This window comes from Somniosus microcephalus, unplaced genomic scaffold (assembly GCF_052327205.1).
Source record: "Somniosus microcephalus isolate GS21.2 unplaced genomic scaffold, FLI_Smic_1.0 unresolved_chr4, whole genome shotgun sequence".
Taxonomy (NCBI): domain Eukaryota; kingdom Metazoa; phylum Chordata; class Chondrichthyes; order Squaliformes; family Somniosidae; genus Somniosus; species Somniosus microcephalus.
Window position 1 is genome coordinate 14,408,508 of NW_028225182.1, and position 25,793 is coordinate 14,434,300.

The window sequence follows — 25,793 nt, forward strand, 5'->3', positions numbered from 1 at the left end:
TCATCCACTTTGGGTCTAAGAACGATCGGTCAGTGTTTGGTCTGAAAACATTATGTCAGGGAATATTTTTTCTGTGAAAAAACCGGTCCTGTTACATTTAACAAATTTGTCTCAGATCCCTGCTCTTACAAGCAATGAACATTTTAAACCACTCTCGTAAAATCCAATGTATAAAATGAGATGAGTTAAAAGTTCAGCACATGAAAAGAGCAAAATAAATGACTGAACTTTCGACTGTCCCTCAGTCACCATATTAGAATAGTTTTCATCCTGCAAAAAAGGTTATCGGTTAATTAATGGTGATTAAAACATTTCTTATTTTTTCACATTAGTTGCATGTTAATTATTTACTTAAATATCTTCACTTTAATTAATTAAAAACGGTGATGTCAAAGTTATTTCCCTAACCGGGAATCGAACCCGGGTCACACTCACTGATAAGACCAGGTTATTGAATCATTTAAGGGTGTCCTCGAAAAATATCACTCTGCTAAATTAAAAACACGGCTACCATGTGCTTCGGTGTTGAAGAAGGGGATTGAACATGACAATAAAAAAACGCCAGATAGCACCCACGGGTGACAGGAACGCGTCTATTGCGAAGTAACCGCTGAGCTAAAGCTGACATCGAGCAACAAGCGGGAAACCGCTCAGTATAAAGGATGAGCTCACAAATATCAGGCACAGTGCAATCTGGTCAACGTCAAGCCCCTCCTTTCTTATTCAACAGAGGAAGAAGAGACATGAGTGTGAATCAGACGCCACAAACTTTAATTAAAGGCACAAATACTTACAAATCTTTTCACTGTAAAATGTTTTTGTTAAGTCTGTGAGTTGTTCAAGTAATTAATACTCAGACTTAATCAGTAACAATAAAACAGGTCTTTACTGGTTGGAGGTAGGGACTACACTGAATACAAGATTACTGCACAGTGCTTATATACCGGTGTGTTCACCCCCGGTATTACGTCTACAGCAGCCTGAGAAAGTAGTACATCTCTTAAGGTGGAACAGGCTTAAGCTCTCTTAAGGTGGAACAGGTTACATACACAACACTCCTCCCTTCTTAGCTTTATAGTCACCCCCCCATTTAACATAACGTAATAACATATATACATATATAACTTCATGTTTAACGTAACATATCACAGATTCAGTCTCTGTGGAAAACAGTTCACAGATTCAATCTCTGTGGTGTAGTCGGTTCACGTTACTCATTCAATAGTCCTTTCATGGATTTAACAGCTTGAACTTCCGAACTGATTTGGCTCCGTTCGGAGGGACCACGTGTGTGATCTGGTAGAGGTGATAATGGTTGGATGGGTCATCTTCTGTTTTTACTTTTCCTTTTCTGCTTCTTGGAGACTCTCTGGGCTCCATTGTCAGCTGCCACAGCTGCCGGCTGCATGCGCAGTTCCTCCTTCTCTTCCTCCTTTTTTCGTAGTAAAGCCACCTTCTCCCGATGTTCCGTAGACTTTCGGTGCTCTTCCATGATTTCTGTATGGTGGGAGTCGAAGTTACAAGTTGGGCAGGACAGGACATAGTAATATTCGGAGTCGTCCGACAGGTCAGCGAGAGGGTCGTCTATTTCCTCCATACCCAGCTGGACGTTAGCCAGCTCTTGTTCCAAATCCAGACATCTTTCCTGAAGAGACTTCTTCATGTGTACCTCTGCATCCAGCTTTTTCTGGGCTTTCAGCAAGTCGTTTACTAGTGACCTCATTTGTGATTTTAATACTTCAACTTCCTTTGGAGATTGATTGATCGGACTATGCAATCCCTCTACCGGAGCAGCTGTTTCAGCGGTCTGTTGTTCTACATTGACATGAGTCAGCGTACTTTTGGCATCCAATGGCTGCTCTGTTGCAGTCGTTTCAGTCTGTGTCGTCACATCAGCCATCTCAATGACTTTTGAGAGCTCCGAACCCTTTTCCTTTGAAGATCGCAGCTCGTGTTCAAGTTTTTCCCATTTCAGAGTCTTGTCCCTCAGCATATGAAGGAGTTGGCTGACCGTTAACTCTTCTGACACCAGATTATGGCACGCACCTTCAGGACCTGAATCAGCTTTGATTCGTTCGGCCTCCTCGCGCAGATGGTTGGTGTGCTCCTGCTCCATTTTCTCCATCAGTTGCTTCTGTTGCCTTTCCAGATTCTCCCACTCTGTAACAAAGAACTTTTTTTATTTCATTCATCTCTTGCTCAAAACGGCGAATCATTTGTTCTAATTGCTGTTGTAGTTTGAAATGGAGTTGAGTTCGAGCCCAGTGTCCCTCAAGAATGTGCATATCAGTAGACTTGACAGACTCAGAATTCTCTGTTAAACTATGTTGTTGTTGCTCAGTGGAATTCTGTGCTGAAACTTTGTCTTTTGCACATGGTTTGGTCTTACCATCATCAGTTCTAGAGTCCGGGCTGATTATCTGCACCGAGTTCTCACTCTTTATGGCTTTTAGCGAATGCCAGTCCATATTTATGTTTCTAAACCACTCCCGGCCTAGTAGTGGTGGACCTCCCTCCGGTAGCACATGTAAGTCCATTATTTGACTTCCTTCGCCCTTGTTGGCCACTGCAACCTTTATTGTCCCGATGGGGTACACTCTCTGCCCCGTGTAGGTTGTCAATATAATCTCCGTATCCTGTAGGGGAATATGTTGGAATAACCTTCTGTCATAAAATTTAAATCGTTCCGCTAGCATCAGCGGCGTGGGGTTTAGATGATCTTTCAGGACAGTAACAATCTCATTGAACGTCTTATCCGCCGGTTCATCTGGTGATAACAGGTGTTTCAATTGCCCGTAAGTCTTCGCACCCATTAAATTTAATAATGTTAGAGCTTTATCTTGGTCACGAATTTTATTGGCCTTACAATAATTTTTTACTCTTTCAACATATATTGCCCAATCTTCGAGGTCACTATCAAAGGTGCTAATATTCCCGTGTTTAGGCATTGTAGATTTGCAATTTCTCAGATTTTATTTTCTTTACTTGTTATCAAAGATGGCGGCTTCCCGCTCTTGCCGTCGTCCTCCGCCCACAAAATGGCGGTTTCCCCGCGCTTGGCGGTCTTCACCCGTCCCCCGACGCCGTCTCCTTTCAGCCCCCGAGTGCGGCCCTTATCTTCGCCGCGATCGCCCGAGTGCGGCCCTTATCTTTGGTCCCGATCGCTGGCCCGCGCTGCGCCTCGCACTTGAAGCGGCTCCCGGCCTCTGGCTCACCCGCTCGCGCGGCTCTTGCTCGCTCCCTCCCGGGCTCTGGCTCACCCGCTCGCGCGGCTCTTGCTCGCTCCCTCCCGGGCTCTGGCTTACCCACGAGGTTATGGAGGCTTCAGGGTCCTAATGCCTGTCGCTTCCAGTCGCTGGAAGCTGTCAGGATTTCTGCTGCCCTTCAGTTTTGAGTGGGGTGTTGAGGATTGAAACCTCTCTTCAACGTCCTGTCTTTGGACGAAGCCGCCGTGGAATAACTGCCGCAGGGTAAGAACCTGACTCATCGCCAGTGTTAAGTCTGTGAGTTGTTCAAGTAATTAATACTCAGACTTAATCAGTAACAATAGAACAGGTCTTTACTGGTTGGAGGTAGGGACTACACTGAATACAAGATTACTGCACAGTGCTTATATACCGGTGTGTTCACCCCCGGTATTACGTCTACAGCAGCCTGAGAAAGTAGTACATCTCTTAAGGTGGAACAGGCTTAAGCTCTCTTAAGGTGGAACAGGTTACATACACAACAGTTTTCACTTTATTTCAAAGCTGACTGCATTTAATCTGAATGTCAGCACCATGGGATTTTAGTTCGCAACTGTTTCTATTTTCTGATCACGGTGGAAATAACCGGTCCTGTTCAATTTGACAAATATTGCCCCAGGTTCCTGGTGTCATCAGCAATGAACAATTTAAAACAGACTCCTAAAGCACAGTGTGTAAAATGAGATATGGGCAACAGTATAAGTTATTGAACTGTCGACTCTCCCTCAGTTAGCATTTATTTCATTGAGCCAAAGAAAACTATCGGTTAATTCATGATGCTTTACCGTGAAAGCAACAAACAAAAAGTTTAACAAAAACCTTCGGCCAACGTGGGCCCCGGTCCCACGATCGTGCTACCGACTGAGCTCGCATAGCCTGATCACTTTGAGTATCTATTGTCACTGATCAGCGCTGGTACAGTAATTAGTGTGGATGGGAGCAGGGAAATGCAAAGGGACATTGATTGAGTGGCAAACTGGAGGCATATGATTCAGAAGATTCAAGGGTGACGCGGAAATTCGAAAGTTTAATGACTTTCAAAGGAACATTTTTGACTTGTGCAGTTTCAGTCAGAGAAATGTTAGTGAAAGGAAATTAATCCAGAATCTGGGATTCAGCATTTCACCTTCTCGCTAAACAGTTCTGAACAGAGGTTTCTATAGTGTAGTGGTTATCACGTTGGCCTCACACGCGAAAAGTCCCTGATTCAATCCCGGGCGGGAAAGATTATGTTCGAAAATGGTTCCTGGTTCGAAACTGGATAGGAATCGTCATCATTAAAATAGAACAAATATGAAAATGGAAACATTCATCTTGTAATTAAATATAAATAAAATATCGCATAGAGCTCGTATATTACCTGGGCCCCGACCATTCTTCACAGACTCAAACTCAACAGATACCGACAGTCTCACTCCGGATTCCCTGTTCTAACTGACTCTACCTGGTTCACACTGCGCTGCTCATTAATGATTCTTCAATCAGTGAATTACAGGGTTTGGCGGCACAGTGATTATGTTACTCGACTTGTAATCCAGAGGAAAATTGGAATGGTGGGGAGACAATTGCCCAGTGCTCGCTGGTGGGAGAGGTTTGCCTTGAGGGGGAAGCGATGAATCGCCATTGCAGTGCTGGTCCCCGCCACAAACTCTGTTCCTCAACCACCGACTTCATGATGATCTGGAGACCTGAGTTCTAATACAGCATCAAGGTTGCAAGCTGCCTGGTTCAGCCTCAGTGACCAGGGATTGGGATGAAGTCGGTGGCTGTGGAACGGAGTTTGTGTCGGGGACCAGCACCGCAATGGCGATACATCGCTGCCCCCTCTAGGCTACTTGTAAACCTCGCCCAGCAGCAATATTGGAAAAACTGGACAATTTTATCTCCACCATTCCATTTTGGCCCGGCCTTTTCTCATCCATACCTTCAGCTTCGACACTTCCCGCTGCTGAGCAGCCAATCACACAGCTGCCATCAAAATTACTTTAATTTGTCCAAATTTTACAACCGAGATTTAAACTCGGATCACTGCATTCAAAGTCCAGAGTGCGCACCATTACCCCACAGGAGCCTCACGCAGAGTTCTGAAGCCAATTTGCTTTTTAACAAATTAATTCTCTTTTCTCCAACTCACCTGCCATTCACAGCTGCTGAGCATTTCCATCAATTTCTGTTTTTATTTCAAACTTCCAGCATCCGCAGCATTTTGTCTTGTGTTAGAAAAGCAAACGGGATCCTGGGCTTTATAAACAGAGGCATAGAGGGCAAAAGGAAGGAAGTTATACCAAACCTTTGGAGTATTGTGTGTAATTCGGGCACTGCGCTTTAGGACGGATGCGGGACTTCAGTTCCGTGGAGTAGTGGAGAAGAAGAGGTTGTTCTCCTCAGAGCAGAGAAGATAAGGGGAGATTTTGTCGACGTGTTCAATATCATGAAGAGTTTTAATAAAGTAAACAAGGAGAACATTTTCCACCGACAGAAGTGTTGCTAACCAGAAAACACATATTAAAGTGATTGGATAAAGTATCAGTAATAAGGTTCTCTCGGGCTTTTGTTGGCCGATTTACTGGTAAAGCTGGGAATTGAGGGGAAACTGGTTCATGGTTTGTAACACAAGCAGTGCGCGGGGTCAGACCGGCCCGGCTAGCTCAGTCGGTAGAGCCTGAGACTCTTAATCTCAGGGGCGGTTTGTGTTTCAAATTATTGGGCTGGTTTCACAGGCGATCCCCAGCTCTAAATCCCCCGGCACCTCTCGGTCAATGACTCTTTCAAAAAATGCGATTCAACAACATTATCAGGGAACCTGAAGTGTTTATAAACACCGGAAGCTGACACACCAGGGAAGACCTCACAGTGTTGGACACAGAGTGAAATACACTGAAGTGTTTATAAAAAGTTACAGAACACAACACGTGTGTAAAATTCCCCGTTGTTTTCTCGGCCCTGATGGGTTGTGAAGGGAGAGATGGGCCGAAGTCCCACTGAGCCGCACTGACCCCGAGCCAAGGTGAAATTAAAGTCTGTTCAATCTTTACCAGCGGGCGGCTGGAGAGAGACAAGATTCCGGAATCAAGGAGAGATTTTCTTATTTTGTTGAACCGCATTTATATGAAACACTCATTGACCGAGCTGGGAATCGCCTTTAAAATCAGCCCAAAATTTAAAACGCAAACTCCCCACCGTGGGGATGAAGTATCCGACACTCCACCGACTGGGCTAGCCGGACTGGTCTGTCGCAAGGACCCTGCCTGTGCTCCAGTTTCCTCTCAATTCCCCGGTTTATCAGTAAATCCACCAGCAAAAGCCCGAGGGAACCTTATTACTGATTCATTGTCCAATTACTTGAATAGAAAGCGGGCGGAGGAGAAGGATTGAGAGTTTTTAGTGTGGGACAGAAGTGATGTTGTTTGACGGAGAAGCGACACAATCTCAATCAGTGCAGAGAGAGGTGAGTCAGCGGGTCACCTTCTCCCTTAACACATCCTTCTGACTCGCGGCTGACAAACTGAGCAGAGGTTTCGGGACTGTAGCAATTATCCCGCTCGCCTTACACGCGAAATGCCCCCGGTTCCGCTCCAGGGCGGGATGAATGATTTTGGAACTTGCTCCAGGTGAACCTCCAGGGGCGAGTTTCCTCCCCTGTGTAAAAGCGGCGACAATTGTCTGCCCCTGTTAAACTGAACAACGGCTGCAGCAGATTCCCGGTGTGACAAACACTGAACATTTTTAACCAACTCCTCAAATATCGTCTGTAAAATGAGAACTGATGACAATTCATCACAAGCAAAAGACAAAACACTTAAAAAAGTTTTGCCTGTCACTCGGTGACCATGTTAGGATTTCCTTCAGTTTGAAACAGAAAGTCGATTCATCAATTAGAACAATTGTTCATCTTTTTACAGAGTTTAACGAAATTCAGATAATAAAGTGTATGAAAACAAAAGTTAATCCCGGACCTGCATTTGTAAACCACAGTTCTCTTCTGTGATGCTCTTGCTATAATCAACGGCGGTAGAGTTTCTGTAGCGTAGTGGCTGTCATATTCCCCTCGCGCACGAAATAGTCCCCGGTTCGACACCGGGCGGAAACATTATGAAAACCTTCCCCATTAAAATTGAATTAATATAAAAATATGGAAGAACTGATTTTGTGGTTAATTATCAATACAAGTAAAAATCTCAACGAACCCGTATATTTTCTCTGTATATTTCTGCACAGACTCAAACACAGCACAGATGACAGTGTCCCTCCCTCACTCCCGCTTCCTGCCCTGACGGTGCCGAAAGCCCCTCCCAAAGCTGCACATTCGGCTAGTTTCAGTGGATCCGCGGGTGATCTTTAAAGGATCCTGCAGCGTCGCCTCGGATAATAACCATAGATCGTCACCATATTTCACCCACCGCAGCAACCCCGTCCATTTCAGTCTAAGTCCCCTTTTTAACTCTTTCGCGCCAGGCAAACTGTTTGTACAAAATTACATTTTAGGTGAAAACACAAATCAAAATCAAAAATCAAATCAAATCACCTTTTATTGTCATTGTAAGTGCACAAGTGCAGTACAACGAAATGTAGGCTTGCGGCTCCCGAGAGTGTACATTTAGATTAAGACACACACGCTCGAGCCGCAAGCCTACATTTCGTTGTACTGCACTTGTGCACTAACAATAACAAAAGACATGTTCGCGCAACCACAGCACCAAGTGCGGGTAGGCATCCACTTGAAATGTACAGTGAGGTGAAATATTACCACAAGCTCCTGATGGACATGTTTCCATGTCTAAAATGCACGCACCGAACAATGCAGCTCCTGGGAAAACTGCAAATCCAGGCAGGGCTGTCCTGCATCATTTGAAACAACAGACAGACACAAGATTCTGCCAGTTTCCAATGTCTTCTCCTTCTGCTCCTATCAGTTCTTTCCCTCCAGCTTCCTCTGCTCCTCCAGCCTGCAGGTGAATTAGATGCCTGATGTAAACGCAGCGGGTCCATGACACAAACCCTTCCCTTTCCCTCCGAGAGGATGACGCACTGTAGGTTGCTCCGTAGCCGCAATAGCTCAGTGGGGAGGAGCGACTTGAAGATTTATAAAAGTACAAAAGCAAAATACTGCGGATGCTGGAAATTGGAAATAAAAACAGAAACTGCTGGAAATAATCAGCAGGTCAGGCAGCATCTGTAGAGAGAGAAACAGAGTTAACGTCAGACGAACAGTCATCGACCTGAAACGTTAACTCTGTTTTTCTCTCCACAGATTTAATAATGGTCCCGGATTCAATCCCGGGATTCGGCAGTTTTCAGTTCATTTGAGTTTCTTTCCGCTGCCATTCTCGAACTGAACGATTTAAACTGGAATTATTTCTCCGGCACTGAAAGTTTGGCGATTGAATAGAGAGACATCAAGCACGGGAAATATTTATAACGTTTTAGATTGATCGATTTCCTTCTGTGCTTTTCTCTGGATGTTGTCTCTCTCGGTGCCGGCGAACATTTCATTGATGCATTTGTCCTGAACTGAAGCCTTTTGCCCATCTCGCGGGGTCAGAGCCGCTCTGTCTGTGTCTCACCTGCTTGTGACCATTATCGGGAACAGGCCGCCTGTTCAACGTTCATCAGCAAACCCAGAAACACAAATAAACAGAAAGATGTGTCTCTCAGCCCCGGTGGTAAAGGTGCAATGGATGTGATGCACTATCAATTGCTACAAAAGACTGGAGATTGAGTAAGTAATAAACAGGCTTTTATTACCAAAGAACAGAGCATGCCTCTTGGGGTTGCCTGGTATCCAAAAGGGCCGGAGGCTTCTGAGCAGCGACCTTTATACCCAGCCATGAGGGTGGAGCCAGGGGCGGAGTCAGCTGAGGCATGCACAGACAAGTACAACAATACTAACAACAGTGGTTTACCACATTCACCCCTTGTTTAGAATTGAGTCCGGCGGGGTGAAGTGCACTAAAAATTCGTGTACTGAAGTCTATCAGGAGGCCTTGTAAGCCGTCCTGAGCGTCGCAGCAGCGGCGGTGATGGTGCAGCATCCAACGTTGAACCCGGTGTCTCGTTCAGAGGAGGAGGAGCAGGTGGCGGACCCTGGGGCTGCTGCATGCCGTCTAGAGGGGTCAGAGCATGGGTAATGGGAGGTAGCGATGGTGGTCTCTCAGAGGCACCCGAAGGTGCGAGGTCTCGTGCGGGGACTGTGTCCTGGGGGTAGGCAGGAGTAGCGGTGGGTGGCGAAGAGGGTGTTTCAGGAGCACCTGCAGGTGCGAGGTCTCGAATGGAGACTGTGTCCTCCCGCCCGTCCGGGTACACCACGTAAGCATACTGCGGGTTAGCGTGGAGGAGGCTCACCCTCTCGACCAGGGGGTCCGCCTTATGGGTCCTCACGTGCTTCCGCAGTAGGACGGGACCTGGAGAAGTCAGCCATGTTGGTAGCGAAATCCCCGACGTGGACTTCCTGGGGAAGGAGAACATTCTCTCGTGAGGAGTGGCATTGGTGGGTGTACAGAGCAGCGACCGAATGGAATGGAGCGCCGCAGGGAGGACCTCCTGCCAGCGGGAGGTCGGAAGGCCCTTAGATTTTAAGTTTAAAAGGACTGCCTTCCAGACTGTCGCATTCTCCCTTTCCACCTGGCCGTTACCCCGGGGGTTGTAGCTGGTGGTCCTGCTTGTAGCAATGCCTCTCGCGAGCAGGTACTGCCGAAGTTTGTCGCTCATATAAGATGAGCCCCTGTCGCTATGGATATAGCTAGGGAAACCGAACAAGGCGAAGAGGTCATTCAGACATTTAATGACCGTGGTACTGGTCATGTCCGAGCAAGGGATGGCAAACGGGAAACGGGAGTACTCATCAATTATATTGAGGAAGTACACATTGCGGTCAGAGGAGGGGAGGGGCCCTTTAAAATCGATGCTCAGCCGCTCGAAGGGGCGCGTGGCTTTGATCAGGCTCGCTCTGTCTGGCCTATAAAAATGCGGCTTGCACTCGGCACAGATCTGGCAGTTCCTGGTCATGGTCCTGACCTCCTCGATGGAGTAGGGCAGGTTACGGGATTTGATAAAATGGAAGAACCTGGTGACCCCCGGGTGGCAGAGGTCATTGTGGAGGGTCTGTAGCCTATCAACCTGCGCGTTGGCGCACGTACCACGTGATAGGGCATCTGGGGGCTCATTGAGTTTCCCGGGCCGGTACAAGATATCGTAATTGTAGGTGGAGAGTTCGATTCTCCACCTTAAGATCTTGTCATTCTTGATTTTGCCCCGCTGCTTATTATGAAACATAAAAGCCACTGAACGCTGGTCAGTGAGCAGGGTAAATCGTTTTCCGGCCAGGTAATGCCGCCAATGTCGCACGGCTTCCACAATGGCCTGGGCCTCCTTTTCGACAGAGGAGTGTCGAATCTCGGGGCCCTGGAGGGTCCTTGAGAAAAAGGCCACGGGTCTCCCCGCCTGGTTAAGGGTTGCAGCTAGGGCAAAGTCGGATGCGTCGCTCTCCACTTGAAAAGGAAGGGACTCATCCACAGCGTGCATTGTGGCCTTCGCAATGTCTCCTTTTATGAGAGTGAAGGCTGCACAGGCCTCTGCTGTCAGGGGGAAGGAGGCGGACTTGATGAGGGGTCGGGCTTTATCCGCATAGTTGGGCACCCACTGCGCATAGTAAGTGAAAAACCCCAGGCATCTCTTCAGTGCTTTCTGGCAGTGGGGGAGGGGGAGCTCCATAAGGAGGCGCATTCTATCGGGGTCTGGGCCGATGACTCCGTTCTCCACTACGCAGCCAAGAATAGCAAGGCGCGTAGTACGAAACATACATTTGTCTTTGTTGTATGTGAGATTCAGCCGCTGGGCCGTCCGGAGGAATTTCTCTAGATTAACGTCGTGGTCCTGCTGGTCGTGGCCGCAGATGGTGACGTTGTCTAGATATGGGAAAGTGGCCTGGAGCGCGTTCTGGTCAACCATCCGGTCCATCTCCCGTTGGAAGACAGAAACTCCGTTGGTGACGCCGAAGGGAACTCTGAGAAAGTGATAGAGCCGACCGTCAGCTTCAAAAGCTGTGTACTGGCGGTCCTCAGCCCTGATGGGGAGCTGGTGGTATGCCGACTTCAGATCAATCGTCGAGAACACCCGGTATTGTGCTATCTGATTGACCATGTCAGATATGCGGGGGAGTGGATATGCATCCAGCTGGGTGTAGCGGTTGATCGTCTGGCTGTAGTCAATAACTAGGCGTTGTTTGCCGCCAGCCTTCACCACCACCACTTGTGCTCGCCATGGGCTATTGCTGCTCTCGATAATCCCTTCCTTCAGGAGTCTCGCTACCTCGGATTTAATGAAACCCCTATCCCCGGCACTGTAACGCCTACTTTTGGTAGCGATGGGCTTACAGTCGCGGGTGAGGTTAGCGAACAAGGAGGGGGGGGAGACTTTAAGGGTGGAGAGGCTGCAAATGGCGCGCGGCGGGCGATTTAAAAACTGCTGGCTGCAGACTGTGAGAGGGGGGAGGGGTCCACCATACGCTAAAGTGACACTCTTAAGGTGGCACTGAAAATCCAACCCCAGTAGGACGGCAGCGCAGAGATGGGGCAGGACCAGAAGTTTAAAATTTTTGTATTCAGTACCCCGCACTGAAAGAGTCACCATACAGTAGCCACCGACGTCCGCTGACTGGGCTTTGGAAGCCATAGAGATGCGATGACGCGTCGGCAGGACCGGGAGAGAGTAACTGCGCACCGTGTCGGGGTGTATAAAACTCTCCGTGCTCCCGCTGTCAAAAAGGCAGGTAGTGGCGCAGCCGTTTACCGTAATGTCCATCATGGACCTGGACAGTTGATGCGGGAGAGATTGATCCAGCGTCACGGAAGCCAGCGTATGTTCAAGCGTGTCGATGCGGTCGTCCGATGAGGCGGTGGTGGAGTCCGGGTCCCCCGTAACCAAAGTCGGAGGCGTCCAAGATGGCGGACAAAATGGCGGCGCCCACGGTCCCCACGCGGCTGGGGGAGCCCAAGATGGCGGACAAGATGGCTGTGCCCACGGTTCGCACGCAGCGCTGCTGGCGTTAGCGGTCTTCACTTTGCAGGCGCTAACGTAGTGACCTTTCTTCCCGCAGCCGGAGCAGGTAGCATTCTTCGCGGGGCAGCGTGCTCTAGGGTGTTTAGCTTGGCCACAAAAATAGCATTTTTGTGCCTTGGACATCGCTGCAGCAGTTGGAGGTGGCGGTCCCATGGCCCAAGATTGCGGCGTCCACGGCGCGGGGCGATGAGGGGAGAAAGCGTCCATAGTTCTGTGGGCCGCGTCGAGCGAGAGCGCGAGGGACACTGCCTTTGTCAGGTCTATTTCACCCTTCTCCAGCAGCCTCTGCCGGGAGTAGTCGGACCTTAGACCCGCAACGAAAGCGTCTCGTATCAGTCCCTCCGCATGTGCCGCGGCCGATACTTCCTTGCAGTCGCAGCCGCGTCCGAGTACCCGCAGTGCCCGTAGGAAGGCTTCCACCGATTCCCCGGGCTGCTGTCTGCGAGATCTTAAAAGGTGCCTGGCATAGACCGAGTTAACCGGGCGTGCATACTGCCCTTTCAGTAGGTCGATAGCCGCCGCGTAGGTCGTCGCATCTTGGATTACAGTATAGACTTGGTGGCTCACCTTCGAGGCCAGGATTTTCAGTTTATTTTCATCAAGAGTCACGGTCGAGGCTTCCAGATACGCCTCAAAGCAACGCAGCCATTGTGCGAATTTAGTCGACAAACCCGCTTCTTGGGGGTCTAGGTCCAGGCATGTTGGTCTGAGGGCTCGCAGCAGCGCCTGCTGCTCAGCGTTTTGCGCCATCGGTTGATCAGCATCCGCAGCCAACATTTAACTTTGGTAATAAAATTGATGCACTATCAATTGCTACAAAAGACTGGAGATTGAGTAAGTAATAAACAGGCTTTTATTACCAAAGAACAGAGCATGCCTCTTGGGGTTGCCTGGTATCCAAAAGGGCCGGAGGCTTCTGAGCAGCGACCTTTATACCCAGCCATGAGGGTGGAGCCAGGGGCGGAGTCAGCTGAGGCATGCACAGACAAGTACAACAATACTAACAACAGTGGTTTACCACAGGATGTTAATCCAAATAAAGCCCCCGTGAGATTCTGTGTGGATTGGTTTACTTATAAAGTTTGTATTTTAAATATTTAGAAATTGCGTAAAATAATGAAAACATCCTGATAGTTTATACGGGGATTGAACCCGCGAGTTTGGCGTTATTAGCATCACGCTCTCACCAACTGAGCTAACCGGCCACAAAGCTCACATTGGCCAGTCTTGAACCCAGGCTGGGGAATTATCGTTCAGGCTCACACTGGGTGACCGAGTTACTGCACAAACATTGAACAGACCACATCGCTTAAACATTGTTAACTGTTCGTATATACAACTGGGCAGAGTGTAAATCAAAAGTAACAGAGAAAGAGCTCTTTAGTTTAACAAACCTCATTCTAAAAATTATTATTGCACCACCGCTGAACAGCCCCTCCCTCAGTCCCGGTATAAAAACAGCCGGTGGGACCCCGACTGGATTCCAACCCCCAGCCGGCGGTTGGAGCCGAATCCCCGGCTCAGATGTGGTTTCACGCTCATTCCTTTAGGAAACGCGGGTTCGGGTACGAAAAATCTCTCCTGATTCGCTCCCCTTATAGTGAAGGAGACAAAAAGTAACTAAAACCTGCCGAAACCTGGAATGGTCAATCTAACGCTTGCCCAACTAAGCTGTTTCGGCTTTACGGGCTGTGGTAGGTTCGTTGTTCTCATTCAGTTTCTACTGACCCCCACATAGAGCAGACAGGGCAGAGTCCCATCATTGGCCTGTGCTCTGGTGTATCTGGTTCCCAGGGCTCACAGTGAAGCGACCACGTGTATATCTGATCTCCACATTGATGAACAAATACAACAGCAAAAGAACTCGTGGGAAGATTCCAACAGTTGTGAGAAACCCAGACACCATGTTAATATCTCACCGTCACCATTGGTCGATGAACCGATCTAATGGCTCAAAGCGGGTTTTCACATCAGTTTGTTTAACGGATTTTCTTTCAGCGACTATTTCCATGTTCCGACAATAAATGTTACATTTCTTTAATTTGCACAAGTAAACAGAGTTTGGACAGTTACTCTCTTGCTCTCCGTGACCTGAGGTTTTATCTCGGTAATCTCCGGCTTTAGTATATGTTGTAAATAATCTTGGAACAGGTCTCTGTGGCGCAATCGGTTAGCGCGTTCGGCTGTTAACCGAAAGGTTGGTGGTTCGAGCCCACCCAGGAACGGTGTTTTAACTTTTCCAGGTTTTCAAAATGTGCATTTTGGCTGCAAGATCATGGGATAAACTGTAGTACTGGCTACAATGTCGGTGAGTATGAGATCATCTACTGGGATCCGAAAAAACCGTTTCGTAACATTTTCTTAATGGTGACAGACTAATAGCAACATGAGGAGGCCCTTCAGCACCTCAGCCCTGTTCCTTCATTCAATTAGATCCTGGATAATCTGTATCTCAGCTGCATTGGCCCGCCTTGGTTCCATATCCAGCTTCACTAGTTTGGAATGGTCTCATTTTTAGGTGCGCCTGGTGCCGCTCCTGGCCTGCTCTTCTACACATCTCACTGAACCAGGTTTGGTCCCCTGGTTTGACGGTAATGGTAGAGTGAGGGATCTGCCGAGCCAGGAGGCTACAGATTGTGGTTGAATACAATTCTACTGCTGCTGATGGCCCAGAATTGTACAGAGAAAATACACGTGTTTTATGAGATATTTTATTTTATTAATATTTAATCACAAAATTATTTCAACTTTTTCATATTGATTCAATTTTAATGGGGAATATTTTACAAAATGTTTCCGCCCGGTTTCTAATGGGACCTTTCGTGTGTTAGGTGAATGTGATAACCACTACACTGCGGAAACTCTGCTCCGTGAGCTGTCGTTAGAACATCACAGAAGAGAACCGCAGTCTACAAATGCAGGTAATAGAATCATAGAGTCACAGAGTCACACGGCACAGAAGGAGGGCATTCGGCCCATCGAGTCTGTGCTGGCTCTCTGTAGAGCAATCCAATCAGCCCCATTCCCCCGCTCTATCCCAGTATCCCTGCAAGTTTATTTCCCTCAAGTGCCTATCCAGCCTTCCCTTGAAAACTGAGTGTCTCCACTTCCACTACTTCCGTCGGCAGTGAATTCCAGGTCCTCACCACTCGCTGCGTAAAAAAGTTTTCCCTCACATCCCCCCTATATCTCTTGCCAAAAATCTTAAATCTGTGTCCCCTATTCATTTTCTCTGTTAACTATTCCAAGGAACATCCCAAAGGTTTAAAATTGTGGATGTTAAAATGCATCCTTTCCATTGGGGAATATGAAGCCCGGTCTCTCTCGTGACAGGCAAAGATACTCACAACTCTACTAAGGAGAACTAACAAATACAAATACAAAATCTGTCAGAGCAACAGTCGAGCTGTGAACAGAGTGAGAAGGACACAGAAGAGACGGACATAGAGAGAGAAAGAGACAAAGAGAGAGACAGAGACAAAGAGAGAGAGAGACGGACACGCAGAGCGAGATCCTCAGTTTGACGTCTCACAGAGTGGGCCCAGGGATGAGGGACTTCAGGTATATGCAGAGACTGGAGAAGCTGGGATTCTTTTCCTCAGAAGGTTAAGAGGAAATTTAATGGAGGTTTTCAAAATAAGGAGAATCCAGTGGCAGGAGGGTCGGTAACCAGAGGAAACTAATTGAAGATAACCGGCAAAAGAACCACAGGGGAGATGTGGAGAATTTTTTTATGCTGCGAGTTATTGTGATTGGGAATGTGCTGCCTGAAAGGTCAGTGGAAGCAGATTCAATAGTAACTTTCAAAAGAGAATTGGTTTACTATTGAAAAGGAGAAATTTCCAGGGCTGTGGGGAAAGAGCAGGGGAGCGGGACTGATTGGAGAGCTCTTTCAATGTGCCAGCGCTGACTTGATTGGCCGAATGACCTCCTTCTGTGTCGTATCAATCTATAATTCCATGGTCTATGAGTCTCTCCGCCCTGGGGTCGAAGGTGCAATGGATGTTCATCCAAATAATTCCCCATTGAGATTCGGTGTGGATTTGTTTCCTTATAAAGTTTGTATTATAAATTTCATGAAAAACCGTAAATTGCTGAAAATATTCTGATGACCCGAACGGGGATTGAACCCGCGACCTTGGCGTTATTAGCACCACACTCTCAGCAATTGAGGTAACCGGCAACAAAGTACCCCTTGGAAAGGTTCGAGCCCAGGCTGGGTGGTTGTATTTCAGGCTCACACTGGGTGACAGAGTTACTGCACAAACAATCAACACACCACATCGCTTAAACATTGTTAACTGTTCGTATATAAAACTGGGCAGAGTGTAAATCGAAAGTAACAGAAAAAGAGCTCTTTAATCTATTAAACTTAATTCTGAAAGTTATTATCACACCACCGCTGAACAGCCCCTCCCTCAAACACTGCCCTGATATAAAACCAGCCGGCGCGACCCTGAGCCGCTGTCACCACAACCGGACTCGAACACGCAGCGGGCGTCTGGAGCCGGATCCAGAGGGTCAGATGTGGTTTACATATAAGAACATAAGAAATAGGAGCATGAGTAGTCCATTTGGCCCTTCAAACCTGTTCCACCATTCAATAAGATCATGGCTGATCGTCTATCTCATCTCCACTTTCCTGCACTATCCCCATATCATAAGAACATAATTGATTCCTTTAATATTCAAAAGTCTATCGATCTCTGTCTTGAATATGGTCAATGACTGAGCTTCCATAGCCCCCTGGGGTAGAGAATTCCAAAGATGCACCACCCTCTGAGTGAAGAAATGTTTCCTCATCTCAGCCCTAAATGGCCAACACCTTACTCTGAGACTGTTACCCCTGGATCTAGACTCCCCCAGCCAGGGGAAACATCCTCCCTGCATCCAACCAGTCAAGCCCTGTAAGAATTGTGTATGTTTCAATGAGGTCACCTCTCATTCTTATAAATTCTAGAGCATATAGGCCTAGTCTACTCAATCTCTCCTCATAGGACAATCAACCCAGCCCAGGAACCAGTGTGGTGAACCTTCCTTGCACTCCCTCTATGGTAAGTATATCCTTCTTGAGGTAAGGAGATCAAAACTGTACACAATACTTCAGGAATGGTCTCACCAGGGTCCTATATAATTGCAGTAAGAAGTCTTTACTGTTATACTCAAATCCTCTTGTAATAAAGGCCAACATACCATTTGCTTTCCTAATTGCTTGCTTAACTTTCCATGATTCGTTTACAAGGACACCCAGGTCCCTCTGAACAACATTTCCCAATCTCTCACCATTTCAAAAATACTCTGCTTTTCTGTTTTTCCTACCAAAGTGGATAACTTCACATTTCTCTAGATTATATTCATTTGCCTTGTTCTTGCCCACTCACGTAGCCTGTTTATATCCCCCTGAAGCCTACTTGCATCCTCCTAACAACTTTGTATCATCAGCTTACATACAACTTAATATTCCCATCCAGCTTTGTATACAACATTTGGTCCCCTCATCCTATTGATCTGGGAGGCGCGAGTTCAAGATCGGAAAATCTCTCCTGATCCTCTCCCCTTATGGTGAAGGAGAAACAAATTAAACAAAATTGGCGAGACCCTGGATTGAACCAGGGACCTTTAGATCTTCATTCTGACGCTTTCGAAATGAATTGTAGCCGGGCCGCAATGGCGGACTGCAGCTCCCACAATGCCGAGCGACAGCGAAAGGTCCCTATCTCTGTGACACAGGCCGCACTGCACTCTGGGGGCAGAGCTCGCACATGCGCACCTGAGGCACCCGATGAGCCGCCGCTTTCTCTCTGCGGCGCGGGACAAACTTTCAGTCTCTCCGTTAACAGTGAGCGGTGATTTGGCTGGAAACTGACGACACTTTCCCTTTTAATCGCGCGGTTTTATGGCCGTAAACAGCGCGCATGCGCAGTGAGCTGGGTCACAGCAAGATGGCCACCGGGCGGCGAGTGACGGCACAATGCTGGCTGACGTCAGAAGGTCGCTGATTGGCGGTTTGCTCCGGGGCCGAGGGTCAGGGGTGAGGGGGCGGTTCTTGTGCCCGGCCAGAGAGCGGGCGGGCGCTGAGATTAGAGGGAGCCCGGGGTAACTTGCATTTCACCATCGCCTTTCACAGCCTCAGCCCGGCCCAGAGCCTCACACACAATGGGGGCGGGGCTTGTGAAGGGAGCTCACTCCAGGAAAAGCGGCAGGCACAGCAAGATCCCACACACAGCACTGTGAGCACAGCAGGATCCCATACACTGCACTGTAGGCACAGCAAGATCCCACACACAGCACTGTGGGCACAGCAAGATCCCACACACAGCACTGTGGGCACAGCAAGATCCCACACACAGCACTGTTGCCAATGGCCAATGGCCAAATAATCCACTTTAGTGATGTTGATCAAGGGAGAAATATTTGCCCCAGACCCCGGGAGGACTCGGCCACTCTTCTTCGATAAACTAGTATGGCAGGGGGCTAGAAACCTATGTAGTGAAATAGAGGAAAGTGAAAGGCAGACAGAAATAAATGATAAAAGGGTGAGGAACAAAAAACAAAGGGCCAAACTAATTCATAAAAAATGTGAGCATAAAAAAAGCCTGAGGGTTTTATACCTTAATGCGAGAAGCATCAGGAACAAGGTAGATGAATTAGCTGTGGAAATAGAGGTTAATAATTATGACCTAATTGGGATTACGGAAACATGGTTGCAGGGTGAGCAGGGCTGGGAGCTTAACATACAGGGGTATTCAGTATTTAGGAAGGATCGACAAAAAAGAAAGGGAGGAGGGGTAGCATTGCTAGTAAAAGAGGGGATAAATGCAATTGAAAGGAAGGATATTAACTCAGTTAATACAGAATCTATATGGGTGGAGCTAAGAAATAGCGAGGGGCGAAAAACATTAATAGGAGTGGTATATAGGCCTCCAAATAGTAAAATAGAGGTTAGGGAGGGCATCACGAGGGAAATTAGAGAAGCGTGCAATAAGAGCACAGCTGTCATCATAGGTGACTTTAACTTACATATAGATTGGACTAGCCTAATCAGTAAAAATAATGAGGAGGAGGAATTCCTTGAGTGTTTGAGGGATGGTTATCTGGATCAATATGTCGAGGAACCAACTCGGGAACAGGCTATATTGGACTGGGTACTGTGCAATGAGAAGGGACTAATCAGTAATCTTGTTGTACGGGGACCCTTGGGTCAGAGCGATCATAACATGATCGATTTCTCACTCGAAATGGAGAGCGAAGAAATTGACTCAGAGACTAAGGTCCTGAATTTAAACAAGGGGAATTATGATGCCATGAGACGGGAACTGAGTAGGTCTGATTGGACAACGTTCCTGGGAGGACTGGAGGTAGATAAACAATGGCAAACATTTAAAGATAGAATGACAAAATTGCAAAAATTGTTTATACCAATCTGGCATAAAAGGAAATCTAAAAAGGTGACTCAACCGTGGATAACAGGGGAAATTAGAGACAGCATAAAATCCAAAGATAGGGCGTATAAAATAGCCAAAAAAAGCGCCAGAGCGGAAGATTGGGAACAGTTTAAGATAGAGCAAAGGAGGGCAAAGGGCATAATCAAGAGGGGCAAAATAGCTTACGAAAACAAGCTGGCGGAAAATATAAAAACTAACTCCAAAAGCTTTTATAAGTATATCAAAAGGAAAAGACTGGTGAAAACCAAAGTTGGTCCATTGCAGTCAGATACGGGGGAATATATAATGGGAAATAAGGAAATGGCAGATCAACTAAATGCATACTTTGGGTCAGTCTTTACGAAGGAAGACACAAAAAACCTCCCTGGGATATCGGGAAAAATAGGGACATTGGCAAAGGAGGAACTGACGCAAATCAATATCTCTAAGGATATGGTGTTAAGGAAGCTAAAGGGATTGAAGGTGAACAAATCCCCAGGGCCTGATAACATGCATCCTAGGGTACTGAAGGAGGTGGCTCTAGAGATAGCGGATGCACTAAGGATGATTTTTCAGAATTCATTAGACTCGGGAACAGTGCCGATGGATTGGAGGGTAGCTAACGTTACCCCACTATTCAAAAAGGGGGGTAGGGAAAAAGCAGGTAATTACAGACCTGTAAGCCTTACATCAGTTGTGGGCAAAATGCTGGAGTCCATCATTAAGGATGAAATAGCGGAGCACTTAGCAAATGGGGACAGGATAGGACAGAGTCAACATGGATTTACAAAGGGTAAATCGTGCTTGACTAATCTATTGGAATTTTTTGAGGGAGTAACTGGTAGAATAGATGGGGGAGAGCCAGTAGATGTGGTGTACCTGGACTTCCAAAAGGCCTTCGATAAGGTCCCACATAAAAGATTAGCATGGAAAATTGAGGCTCATGGGATAAAGGGGAAAGTTTTGGCGTGGATAGGGAACTGGCTGTCAGATAGAAAACAGAGAGTTGGAATAAACGGCTCATTTTCTGAATGGCAGGCAGTAACAAGTGGGGTACCACAGGGATCTGTCCTGGGCCCCCAGCTGTTCACAATTTACATTAATGACCTGGATCAGGGAGTCGGATGCAGCATTTCCAAATTTGCAGACGACACTAAACTAGGAGGGGGGGTGGGCTCAGAGGAAGAGACCAGGAAGCTCCAGAGCGATTTGGACAGACTGGGCGATTGGGCGGATAAATGGCAGATGCACTATAATGTGGACAAATGCGAAGTTATCCACCTTGGGTGCAGGAACGGGAGGGCAAATTATTATTTAAATGGCAATAGATTGGGAGAGGGGGTAGTACAGAGAGACCTGGGTGTTCTTGTACACCAGTCACTGAAGGCGAGCATGCAGGTGCAACAGGCGGTCAAGAAGGCAAACGGTATGCTGGCCTTCATAGCAAAAGGGTTAGAATACAGGAACAGGGATACCTTGCTGCAGCTGTACAGGGCACTGGTGAGACCACACCTCGAGTACTGTGTACAGTTTTGGTCGCCTCATCTGAGGAAGGATGTTCTTGCCATGGAGGGGGTGCAGCGGCGATTCACCAGGCTGATACCAGGAATGGCGGGAATGACCTATGAGGAGAGACTATGTAGTTTAGGGATGTACACACTGGAGTTTAGAAGATTGAGAGGGGACCTCATAGAAGTGTATAAAATTCTGACAGGTCTAGACAGACTGGATGCAGAAGGAATGTTTCCCTTGGCGGGTGAGAACAGAACTAGAGGACATAATTTAAGGATAAGGGCTAAACCATTTAGGACAGAGATGAGGGGGAATTTCTTCACTCAGAGAGTGGTGAACCTGTGGAACTCATTGCCACAGAGGGCAGTGTACGCCAGCTCATTAAATATATTTAAGAGGGAATTAGATATATTTCTACGGGCAAAAGGGGTTAAGGGTTACAGAGAGAAGGCGGGGACGGGATACTGAATTAAAGGATCAGCCATGATCTCATCGAATGGCGGAGCAGGCACGAAGGGCCGAATGGCCTACTCCTGCTCCTATCTTCTATGTATCTATGTATCTATGTATGCTGTCGTGAGATTTTTTACATCCACCCGAGAGGGCAGACAGGGCCTCGGGTTAATGTCCCATCCAAAAGATGGCAACTGCGACAGTGCGGCACTCCCTCAGCACTGCACTGCAGTGTCAGCCTGGATTTTATGCTTAACTCTCTGGAGGGGGGCTTGAACACACAACCTTTATGATTCTAGAAGCGAGAGAGTGTTACCAATGAGCCAAGGCCGACACCGAGTACTTCAGAATGGTCCTTAATTGTTCCGTCCCCTAACCCAATGTCTCTTTTTTTCCACAGGAGAAGTCGTGCTGGAACTTCCAGGAATTTTGAGAAGGAATTTTCACCGGTGTTGAATAAATGTTCTGGAAAATACTTCATTCCGACTGGAAACTGCTTTGGATGATCACATGGCCAGGAGGCACCGAGACAATTCGATGAGACTGTGAAGGACGTAAAGTGAAATCAGGTACATGGCGAGCAACGGTGTTCAGGTAACTGGGGATCCCCGGGGTAATGGCCACTCTGTTCAGGTAACTGGGGATCCCCGGGGTAATGGCCACTCTGTTCAGGTAACTGGGGATCCCCGGGGTAATGGCCACTCTGTTCAGGTAACTGGGGATCCCCGGGGTAATGGCCACTCTGTTCAGGTAACTGGGGATCCCCGGGGTAATGGTCACTCTGTTCAGCTAACTGGGGATCTCCGGGGTAATGGCCACTCTGTTCAGGTAACTGGGGATCCCCGGGGTAATGGACACTCTGTTCAGGTAACTGGGGATCCCAGGGGTAATGGCCACTCTGTTCAGGTAACTGGGGATCCCCGGGGTAATGGCCACTCTGTTCAGGTAACTGGGGATCCCCGGGGTAATGGCCACTCTGTTCAGGTAACTGGGGATCCCCGGGGTAATGGTCACTCTGTTCAGGTAACTGGGGATCTCCGGGGTAATGGCCACTCTGTTCAGGTAACTGGGGATCCCCGGGGTAATGGCCACTCTGTTCAGGTAACTGGGGATCTCCGGGGTAATGGCCACTCTGTTCAGGTAACTGGGGATCCCCGGGGTAATGGCCACTCTGTTCAGGTAACTGGGGATCCCCGGGTTAATGGCCACTCTGTTCAGGTAACTGGGGATCCCCGGGGTAATGGCCACTCTGTTCAGGTAACTGGGGATCCCCGGGGTAATGGCCACTCTGTTCAGGGAGGAAGTTTAAAAGGAAGTGGAACAGTGCGGGGAGAAAGTTGGCTGAGGATCGGAAACAGAGGCTCAGTGTTAATGGGAGTTGCTCAGATTGGTGAAGGGTTGGAAGTGGTTACCCCAGGGCTCAGTGCTGGGCCCACTTTTCTTCTCCCTATACAGAGACTGCTTGGATTTTCACAATCTCAACATTTGCTGATAGCACAAAAGTAGGAGGTTTGACAAACAGTAATGAGACTGTAAATGTGTTCAGGAAGACATTGTGTAGAAAAGGAAAAATCAACCTGGCACTTAATTATTTTGGTCTTAAATTGATATCCTCTGGTTACCGACTCATTAACCAGCGGTGACAATTTTCTATCAGTTACTTGATCAAAACACCCCTCAAAATTTTGAACCCCTTTATCTGACCCCCTTTTCAACTTCTCTTCTCGTAAGAAAAGTTCTGTGAAGTCTCCCGTCCTTGGGATCATCTCAGTGAATCTCTTCTGCACCTCTCCATGGCCCCGACATTCTTACTAAAGTAATGCACCAAAATCGGGGGACAATATTCTGACTGTGGACCAATCAATGATTTGTCCAGGTGTAGCATTAACTCTCCATTTATACTCTGTGCCCTTATTTATAAATCCTCGGATACCGTGTGGAATTTTGTAAAACAGCTTTATCAACTTGCCTCCCACTTTTAAAGATTTGTGTATCTGAATCCCTGAATCTCTCTGCTCCTCCACTCCTTTTACAGTTTTATCGTATAGTGTCTATTTCCTCTCATTCTTCTCACCTCACATCTCTGCATTAATTTCCATCTGACATCGACCTGTCCAATCTGCTCACCTGTCTCTCTCCTCCTGAAGTTGTCTACAGTCCTCTTCATGGTTAACCTCACTCCTTATCTTTGTGGAAGCTGCAATGTTTGATATTGTGCTCCAAACACCCAAATTCAGGTCAATCATATCCATATATATTGAGAAAAGCTATGGTGCCCACACTGAGCCCTGGGGATCACCACTGTTTAAATCCTTCCAGTGCAAAAAACAGCTGTTAACCACAACTCTGTTTTTTGTTATTTACCCATTCTGTCTCTCTCTCTCTCCCTCCTATCCAACCTCTCACGTTCTTTATCACTTAATTCTCGGACACAAACAGACACATTTCCCCTTTTCTCTGTCCTTCTCAATTAAAACTGTTTCTCCCCTTTGTCGCCCCTAGTCTCGCTCCTTCTCACTCTTGTATCCACACCATCTCTTGCACTCCCTCCCTTTCCGATCCTCCCTCATTCAGACGCTTACTCTCACACACTGTCTCTCAGACTCACTCACACAATGCCTCTCAGTCTCACTCTCTCACACACTGTCTCTCAGACTCACTCTCACAAACTGTCTCTCTCAGACTCTCTCTCTCTCAGACTCACTCTCTCAGACTCTCACTCTCAGACTCACTCTCTCACACACTATCGCTCAGACTCTCTCTCACACATTGCCTCTCTCAGACTCACTCTCTGATACAATGCCTCTCTCAGAGTCACTCTCTCACACTCTGTCTCTCTCAGACTCTGTCTCTCACACTCTGTCTCTCTCCGACTCACCCTCTCACACAGTGTCTCTCTCAGACTCACTCTGAAACACTGTCTCTCGCCGACTCATTCTCTCATACAATGTCACTCTCAGACTCACTCTCTCACACACTGTGTCTCTCAGACTCTCTCTCACACACTGTCTCTCAGACTCACTCTCTCACACACTCTCTCTCAGACGCACTCTCTCACACACTGTCTCTCTCAGACGCACTCTCTCACACACTGTCTCTCAGACTCACTCTCTCACACACTCTCTCTCAGACTCACTCTCACACACACTGTCTCTCTCAGACTCACTCTCTCACACAATGTCTCTCTCAGACTCTCTCTCACACACTGTCTCTCTCAGACTCACACACTCTCTCACACATTGTCTCTCAGACTCACTCTCTCACACACTGTCTCTCTCAGACTCTCTCACACACGTTCTCTCTCAGACTCATGCTCAGACTCTCTCTCCGACTCAATCTCTCAGACTCTCTCAGACACACTCTTTCACACACGGTTTCTCTCAGACTCGTTCTCTCACACACTGTCTCTCTCACACTTTTCCTCTCTCAGACTCACTCTCTCACACACCATCTCTCTCAGTCTCACTCTCTCACACACTTTCTCTCTCAGACTCACTCTCACACACACTGTCTCTCTCAGACTCACTCTCTCACACACTGTCTCTCTCAGACTCAATCTCTCACACACTGTCTCTCAGACTCACTCTCTTGCACACTGTCTCTCTCAGACTCACACTCTCACACACTGCCTCTCTCTGACTCACCCTCTCGCAGACAGTCTCTCTCAGACTCACTCTCTCACACTATGTCTCTCTCAGAGTCTCTCTCACACACACTGTCTCAGACTCATTCTCTCACACACTGTCTCTCTCAGATTCACTCTCACACACTGTCTCTCTCAGACTCACACACTCTCTCACACACTGTCTCTCAGACTCACTCTCTCCGACACACTCTCTCAGACTCTCTCAGACACACTCTCTCACACACGGTTTCTCTCACACATTTCCTCTCTCGGACTCACTCTCTCACACACCATCTCTCTCAGACTCACTCTCTCACACACTGTCTCTCTCACACTCACTCTCTCACACACTGTCTCTCTCAGACTCACTCTCTCTCTCACACGCGGTCACTCTCAGACTCACTCTCTCACACACTGTCTCTCTCAGACTCACTCTGAAACACTGTCTCTCGCCGACTCATTCTCTCATACAATGTC

At 47.6% G+C, this 25,793-nt stretch overlaps 1 non-coding gene across 1 annotated transcript; it reads left to right on the top strand.

Moving 5' to 3' along the window:
- Positions 1 to 14,453: 14,453 nt before the first annotated feature.
- trnan-guu (transfer RNA asparagine (anticodon GUU)) lies at positions 14,454 to 14,527 on the top strand. Its single transcript has one exon. It is a non-coding gene; the product is annotated as a tRNA-Asn (tRNA).
- Positions 14,528 to 25,793: the final 11,266 nt, after the last annotated feature.